The sequence below is a fragment of the Ursus maritimus genome, unplaced genomic scaffold, assembly GCF_017311325.1.
Source record: "Ursus maritimus isolate PB19 unplaced genomic scaffold, ASM1731132v1 scaffold_4, whole genome shotgun sequence".
Lineage (NCBI taxonomy): Eukaryota > Metazoa > Chordata > Mammalia > Carnivora > Ursidae > Ursus > Ursus maritimus.
The window spans coordinates 27,222,122-27,230,687 of NW_024426552.1; the positions used below are offsets into that span (position 1 = coordinate 27,222,122).

At 34.2% G+C, this 8,566-nt stretch overlaps 1 protein-coding gene across 1 annotated transcript in view; it reads left to right on the forward strand.

Annotated features, from left to right (window-relative positions):
- Positions 1-1,069: 1,069 nt before the first annotated feature.
- The window catches only part of SAMSN1 (SAM domain, SH3 domain and nuclear localization signals 1), a gene marked incomplete in the record, with an annotated part of 260,035 nt that continues 252,538 nt past the window's right edge, over positions 1,070-8,566 (forward strand). Inside the window, 1 exon segment of the mRNA XM_040621094.1 lies at positions 1,070-1,431.

Sequence of the window (8,566 nt, forward strand, 5' to 3'; positions counted from 1 at the left end):
TATACCAGAAATAATCAGTCCGTAAGTGGTTCTTTTGAAGACTGTTAAATGAAAAATCACCAAATGAAGCACTCCTCCATGTTTGCAAAACTGTTTTCATCCCCAGGAGGCTTGCAGCATTTGGTATTTCTAGAAAGGTATGGCAGAAGTAGTACTAGAATTGTGATTTTTGCCAACTATTCCCTAATGGCAGTAGACCCTCCAGAGAAGAATTGAAAATTAAAAATGATAATAGTATATTCTATATATCATCAGTATATTCTCTAATATTTATTGTTAAGCATACATAAAGTGTAGCCAGTTGTGATAATAACTACCTTATTAATACCTGGTGTCAAAGATCTTTGAAAACAAAGCTTATAAGATTAGGGACCAACAGGAATGTATTCCTTAAAATGATAGGATTATTTTAAAAATATCCTCCACCAGTCCATCCCGCTGGCAGAGTACTTACATGGTATGCGTATGAGTATTTGGGCAAAGTGCTTGAAATATTAGGACACAGCAAAAATGGTTTTGAAGTGTTTTCTTGTTCAAATGCGTTTGTTGTCAGGACACTACCTGTTGATCATTTTATATCCCATGCCTAAGAGTGTTTAAAACACCATATTACAGGCTTCTGATTCCATGTTGGGCAACTTTTAAATCCATGTGTCAGTAGTGAATGAGCTGATTAGTAGCGTGGATGACTTTTGGGATCTCCCCTTTATTGATAGTTCCTTTGTAAAGCAAATGCCAGTTCTGCAGTCTAGTAATAAAGACAGGAACTCCCCTGTTCATTAGACATGTAGCAGTAAAATGGGTAAGATAGCTATGGAAATGTATTTGCAATATGTTCTCTTTGCTTGATACTCATGCAAATACTGCTGTCCCTATTTACTCAAATCAATAATGGATAATGGAATACTTCTAGTCTTTGGTAGATTCCTGTGACCTTGAATTGGTGCTCGTGTCAGACAGTAATTGCCATCTTCATCTTTTGCAATTATTTTAATTTTTGAAGTTACCATCCTAGTACTTTTAATATTTTGAAATTTCTTTTTTTTTTTAACTTCACTTTTCAGCTGAATATCATTATTCACCCCTGGAGGATGCATCATGTTGGGGATTTCCAACTACTCTCCTAAAAGGAAGGCTTCACTGCAACAGTTTCATCCCATTAGGAACATGGAAAAACAAGCAGCCACTTATCTCTTTTGGCTTAAGCCGAAAGAACCTAAATGAAGGAAATAAACACAAATTAATCTGGTGATACTTTTAGAAAATGCACTAATGACATGAATACTTTTGAGTTGTTGTCATCAGCATCACCATCATCACCATCATCATCATCATCATCATTATCATCATCATCATCCCATGTAGTGCTTCCTGTGTGCTCAGCACTATTCTAAGAGCCTACCCGTATCAACCTAAAAAGAAGCCTTTGTGGTAGGTACTATTATTATCTTTTGGGGGGATAAAGAGGACAAGGAGAACAAGGAGGGAAGACTGGTTATGAAACTTCTCCTAATCACCTAGGTAGAAGGTGCTAGGGCTAGAATTTGACCCCAGGCATTTAGGTTTCAGAATCAGCCCTCAGTTGTTACGTTTGAGTTTCATGTTATGATGTTTTATCTCTAGGTTTTTTATTTTGTATAACTTTGGGTGGGCAAACATTCATTTGAACTTCCCTATTTTTTAACCCTTTACTGGGGCTTTGAAATTATTTTTTTATTAACAAAAAGTTATAGTTGCTACAAAATTCCCAGAGCACCTAACTTTTGAGTTGTTCCAAGCCTTCATTTATTTCTGACTCAACTTTTTCCAAATCATCATTCACAAAATGAATAAGGCTGATCTTATAATATTGCCATGTTCAGCTCTCCAAAAATAACCGTTGTGGCACATGACCTATCATTTTTATGGATCCTGTTGAGTGAAGAGCTCAGTTGCTTGTACAGACCGTTTTATTTTCCTTCTACTTTAATATTGTCTATCAGCAAATCAGGAGGCAGTATTTCCTTTTGTGGTGTTGCTCAACATAGAGGATTTTACACTTGTAAAATGCGCTTTCATATCTCAGCCCAATGTGTATTATAAACAAAGCCAATAAAAATGTGCCATGTTATAATTATTTTCTAAATCAGAATTATTTTCCAGATCAGTAAATGCCGTGTTATTGTCATTGCCTTAACAATATTTTAAACAACTGAGTTAAGGGAGCCTGGGTGGATAGAATTTAGCAAGTGGTGAAAAGAAAAAAATGACCTCTTGATTGTTAGATCAAATGCAGTTGAATTTTGACCTGTGTGTGATGGCCTTGTCCACAGTTAATGACTAAATTGATCTATTCTTTGTTGATTTGGTCTTTTCTTGCCAGCTTTAAAGATCAATTTTTGCCTTATTGCTCAGGTTGTCATGTAGTTTATTTGTTTTTGTCATTGAAAGATAAAGAATTACCCACCTATCAATCAGGATATGTCTCAGGTAAAGATACACAATAAGGAAGACAGATCACTGAGTTGAAGAAATCACTGATGTTGAGAAATATAATTTTTTAGTATTTTGTTTAACCAGGTTGGCTACTGATGTTTATCAATTTTGTAGATAATGAATGAGTAGCACATTACTTGTTAAGTTCCTCTTCATATGTGGTGATGATATAGATTTTATGCCAAATCAGGCAAAGAATGTGATAGCTTTTGGTTTATAATCTAAGACAGAAAAAAACAAGCATAATTTTTAAGTATAATGGATATTTAAATAATTGGTATATTTCTTTGTGGAACAGGAAAGAGATAAATGCATTTTGTGGGATCAAATATTGATTGAGAGGGGTTTAGAGAAGGTCACTTTGCCTTATTGCTAGACAGAGATAATTCATCGATGGGGTATATTTTCAAGAGGAGTTGGAACCAGAGGGAAATGGCTGTTAGTAGGCTTTATTTGGGATAAAAAAAGCAGTCTAGGAATGGACTTTAACATGGGAAGATACAGATGTGGAATGATAGCCTTGGAGGCAAGGTAAAAGGTGGTCCTGGCAATAGATATAAGTAAATAGAAGGTGGAACTAAAAATTGAAGACTTTCTTTAATTCTCTGAAAGGAAGTGGTTTTTTAATGAAGCCAGAATGCTATGAAGACCCTGTTCACACCTGGAAAAAATGTACAGAACGTGTTACATTTAAATTAAAGTTTAAATTTAAGTCTCATCCTATAACAAATTAGTCATTAAGTATATTCTAGAACACTTTCTTAACTGATGTCTGAAGTACCTGGAAAACAATCATTAAAATTTCATTTATATTTGGTGATAGGCAGATCATTCCCTAGAACATTGTCTAAATGCTGCTGAGAGATGTAATTTGACTAGTAAATTAATGGTTTCTGGTGATCTTAATGTTAACATAACATTTGGAGGCATTGCTCATCAGGGGTGCAATATTGTGTTTTACAAGATGCATGAGACAAAGGCACTTAATGAGTTTTGGCTGCGCTGCACATATTGTGCACAACTCTGTTCAAACTGTTACAGGCTCCCTGCCAAGATATGTAGGAGAAAATGCCTAAAAGATTAGTAGAAGAAATGGTCCCATCCCCTACTGTGTACCCTTGTGATTGGTTTGTCAACAGTTGGAGAAAATTTTGGTATAGACAGTAAACAATTAGTGTCAGTTCATAGAAATGCTGGACCCCTGCATAAGATTTATGAAGAGAGAAATAGTGACTCTAGTGTAGTATTTTCTTCTTCGTGATAAGTGGTGGTTTTAATAGGTAATGGCTACTCCTAATATTCATTATTCATGTCCATTCACATTTTTAATAAAAATTTTCTGTGATAAATTCCATTTGATATACTTCTAGAAAATGAATGGCTAGATAACATTGCAAGTTTAATATTCCTTTTTTGTATACATAGCAAAAATTTTAAATTATTCAGATCCTCATTAAATTTTAAACATAAATAAATAACAATTAAAGTTGCTGCCCATTAATAGTCTACAAATGAAAAATGGCAAAGGCTGTTTGTTATCCTACATGGTTGGCTGCTTAGAGGACACACATACATAAACATTATTCCTGAGTTGTAGAATCATTGTACAGTTGAAGAATAAATTATCCATAAAATTGAATCATACACAACTGGAATAGTTTTATTTAAAAATTTTTTTTTTGCAAATTCTTTAGCGTATTCTCTTTTTGGTTATCAACATTTTTTCTTGTATGTTATCTTGAAAGTACCCATTCTTAATCAGCTTATAAATGTTTTATGTAGTAACAAAGCTGAACTTTTTTGTTACACCATTACAAAACGTATTGGCCAACATTTATTGAATCTTTTCTATGTGTCAGGAACTGTTCAAAGCACTTTTTATGTATTAACTCATATATTAACTCACAGTAATCATAAAATTTAATTACTGTTACCAGCATCACTTTATAGAAAAGTGAGGTACTGAGTAATCAGGAAGTTTGTCCAGCCTCACAGCTGAAAAGTGGTGAAGTGAGGATTCAGTCTAGGTAATCTGACTGAGTCAGTCCTGTTGACGATTATGTACATAAACTTTTTCAGATTACCTGGGAATGAATGTTTGTGGTGGATAAAATTGAACTGTAGAATAGTTTTAAATTAGAGGCTCTTTCTAGGAGTGCATATGTTCTGCTTTTAAAAATATAATAGCCAAACTAACATTTGAAATGATTGTTTGCATTCAGTACTACTATTATTTTTACCATATAAACTATTTTAAGTATATATTTCAGTAGCACTAATACATTCATACTGTTGTGCAATTATCACCACTATCTTTCTGCAGAACTTTATCTTCATCCCAAAATGAAACTCTATACCCATTAAATAATACCTTTCCTCTATCCCCTTTTCTCAGCCCTTGGCTAACACTATTCTACTTTCTGTCTTTTTATCTCACTTTTCCCTTCTATAAAGTGATGCTGATAACAGTAATTACCTTTTAGGATTATTGTGAGTTAATAATTGGCTTAGCATAGCATAATCTCTCTTCAGAGCTATGTGAGACTACAAGGGGACACTTGGATGGTACAGTTCTTCTAAGATGAACCCAACATCATTTGAATTGCCTGCTATTTCACTATTGTTTTCTGCCCAAAGAGAAACACTTTGATGGTATGGCTGTGGGGTGGGGGGTGGGGTAGAGGCTGTGGGTGGGAAAGAGGCAAGGTAAGAAGGAAGGAACTTTAAGAACCTGCAAACAGGAATGAAATAGATACTTGGTTTATATTAGGATTCCAGGGAGGGGTGTGTATGTGCATGTATGTTTGTATGTTGGTAGAGCTTGAGGAGTCAGGTATATCAGAATCAACTGTGAATTGTTTTCAAGTTATTCTTTGCTACTTTGCATTCCAGGTCTTTGGGAATCGAACTAGAGTCTGGGGGTGGGAAGTCTGTGTCATTTGTAGGAGCCCTTCTGTTGGTGTTCGTACCCCCAAAGCCCACCCCCCCACCATACAGTTTTACATAATACTACACAGGCACTCACATGTCATTTAAGAACTATTACACTAACTACATCATCTAAAAAGGAGAAAAAAGGAAAAGCTAGTCCATAGCTGGCTTATCCTTGGTTACTTTGCAACACATTTGGGAGGATGGAGGCAAGAAGAACTGGGGATTTCAAGTATATTTGAGCTAACAATTTTGGATAGTGATGTCAATAAACAGAGAAAGTGGTGGTGGCTCTGAAACACAAACAAAGAAAATGAGAGAAAAAGCCAAAAAGATGGCAGAGATGCACAGAGCTGGTCTAGAAAGAATCCATGGGCCCAGGATGGAAGCCATGAATGAAGCACAACCTGTGGATTTATCAACAAACACATAGCTAGATACCATGAAAATAAGGAGATAATCAATTTAACATGTGTTTCAAGACAAACATTATAATACTTTGCTTTTAGGGATATGATCATTTTACTTTTAAAATTGTTAGAATAGGGGCGTCTGGGTGGCGCAGTCATTAAGCGTCTGCCTTCGGCTCGGCGTGATCCCGGTGTTGTGGGATCGAGCCCCACGTCAGGCTTCTCCGCTAGGAGCCTGCTTCTTCCTCTCCCACTCCCCCTGCCTGTGTTCCCTCTCTTGCTGGCTGTCTCTCTCTGTCAAATAAATAAATAAAATCTCTAAAAAAATAAATAAATAAAATTGTTAGAATAGATTCCTATGGTTCATTTGAGATGTATGCCTAATTCATTTACTCTTTTAAGATGTCTTAAGCATATTTTGAGTATAGTTCAAGCAGAATCACCAACTTGTCTTGGTTTCCCCAGGATTTTCTCAGTTTTAGCACTGGAAGTTCCATGTTTCTGGAATTCCTTTAGTCTTAGGCAGTTGATGATGACTGGTCACCGCAAGTTGAAGACATATTATTTATAACCATATCTTTATCATTTTATGATGTACATATTAATTATATTTTCTACTGTGTTTTTATTCATCTGTAAGAATAATAAATAGTATACAATAAAGTCAAATTTTCTTTGAATTACAATCTGTAATTTTTGAAGCAGACATTTTTGCTTTCAAAGGAAGAAGGTGGCAAAATGTTATTGAAAGCAGTTGCATTTAATGTTTAAAGTGATACTTGCTAAATTGGATACCTGGCTGGCGACCAGATGTTTTAGGAATGCATCTTAATTAATTATAATGCCGGCTTCAAAATGCACATGCATATGTTTGGAAAATCTATCTGTTGGGCATATGTATCTTTCTTAAGATAATTCACTCCTATGGAAAGAAAGAGAGCACAGGTGTTAGGATTCTTATTCTCAGATATGCATTTGTTCTCAGATAATCATTTAAAACTATTCGTTTTTTCCTAATACAAGCATTTTCCACTATACATTTCCCTGCAAGCATTACTTTAGCACCTTCCCATACCTTTTTATACATTGTGTTTTTATTTTCATTAAGTTCAAAACATGTTCTCATTTTCCTTTCAGCTTGCTCACTGACACATAGGTTATTTAGAAGTATGTTGTTTAATCTCCAAATATTTGGGAGTTTTATAGATCTCTTTCTGTTATTGATAACTACTTTTGTTACAAATGGAGAAGACACTTGGTATGGTATCAGTTATTTTCATTTGGTTGTGGTTTGTTTTGGGCACAGGTGAGGGTCCATCTTGCTGAACGTTCCATGTCCACTTGAAAAAAATGTTGAATCTGCTGTTGTTAGGTTAAATCAGTTGATATTGAGGTCATCTAGATCCTTAGTGATTTTCTGTCTGTTTGTTCTATCAGTTACTGAGAGAGTTGTGTTGGAATCTCCGTCTATAATTGCAGATTTTTATGTTTTTCCTTTTAGTTCTATCAATTTGTACTTCTGTTGCTAGTGTGTACATATTTAGGAATTTTATGTCTTCTTGGTGAATCTAATTGTTTTTCATTATGTAATTTTCCCCTTTATGCCAGATAATATTTCTTCTTCTGAAGTCTACTTTGATATTAATATAGCCACTTCAGCTTTATTTTTGATTTATGTTCACATAATGTGTTTTCCCCATCCTTTTTCTTTTAACCTATCTATGTCTTTATTTATATGTAAACTGAGTTTTTTGTAAACAGCGTGTGTTTGGATTCTGCTTTATCAATTTGACCATCTCTGTATTTTCATTAGTATGTTTTGATCATTTACCTTTAATATATCTATTTTATGTTGTTTAATTGGGAGATGCCCAACTTGCTAATTGTTTTCTATGTGTTTCCACTTTTTTTCTCTTCCACTTTTTTTTTCCTGGCTGGTTTTGAATTATTTACTATGATTCCGTTTTAACTTATTGGCTTATTGGTTATACCTGTTACTAGTTTTAGGGTTTCCCTTGGGTTTACAATATGCATCTTCGATTAATCACAATTTACCTATAAGTAACATTGTAACACTTCACGTATAATGTCAGAAGCTTATAGTAGCATACTACCAATTTATCCCTCTCAATTTTTTGCTATTTTTGCCACAAGTATTTCAAGCCTCAGAAAAATAACAACCCTTAGGACAAAGCTAGTCATGCTCATTTATTTTATAATGTATAATTTCACTTTCATACTACAAAGGCATAGTTGAGTAATTGCAACAGAGACCTGATGGCCCACAAAGCTGAAGATATTTACTACCTGATCTTTTAAAGAAAAAGTTTGACAACTCCAGCTTTAGACAGTTATCCTTTTTAGTGTGATTAAGAAAAGAATATCTTTTATATTTACTTTTATTTTAACCATAGTCAGCAATCTTCATTATTTCCCAGGAGATCCAAGTTTTTGTTTTGTGTCATATTTCTTCCTGCTGAAGAACTTCTCTTTAATATTGTAGTTCAGGTCTGTTAGAAATGAATTATCTCAGTTTTGTTTAATCCGGAAAAATATCCTTTATTTTTTTAGTTATTTTTGATGAACATATTTTTCTGGCTTCACAGTTGTTTTTTTATGTCACTCCATAGTCTGGCTTGCATAGTTTTTGTCAAAATTTCTGCTCTAATTCTTACTTTTATTTATTTGTATATAATTTGGATTATTTTCCCCCCTGGCTGTGTTCAGTATTTTTTCTTTGTATTTACTGT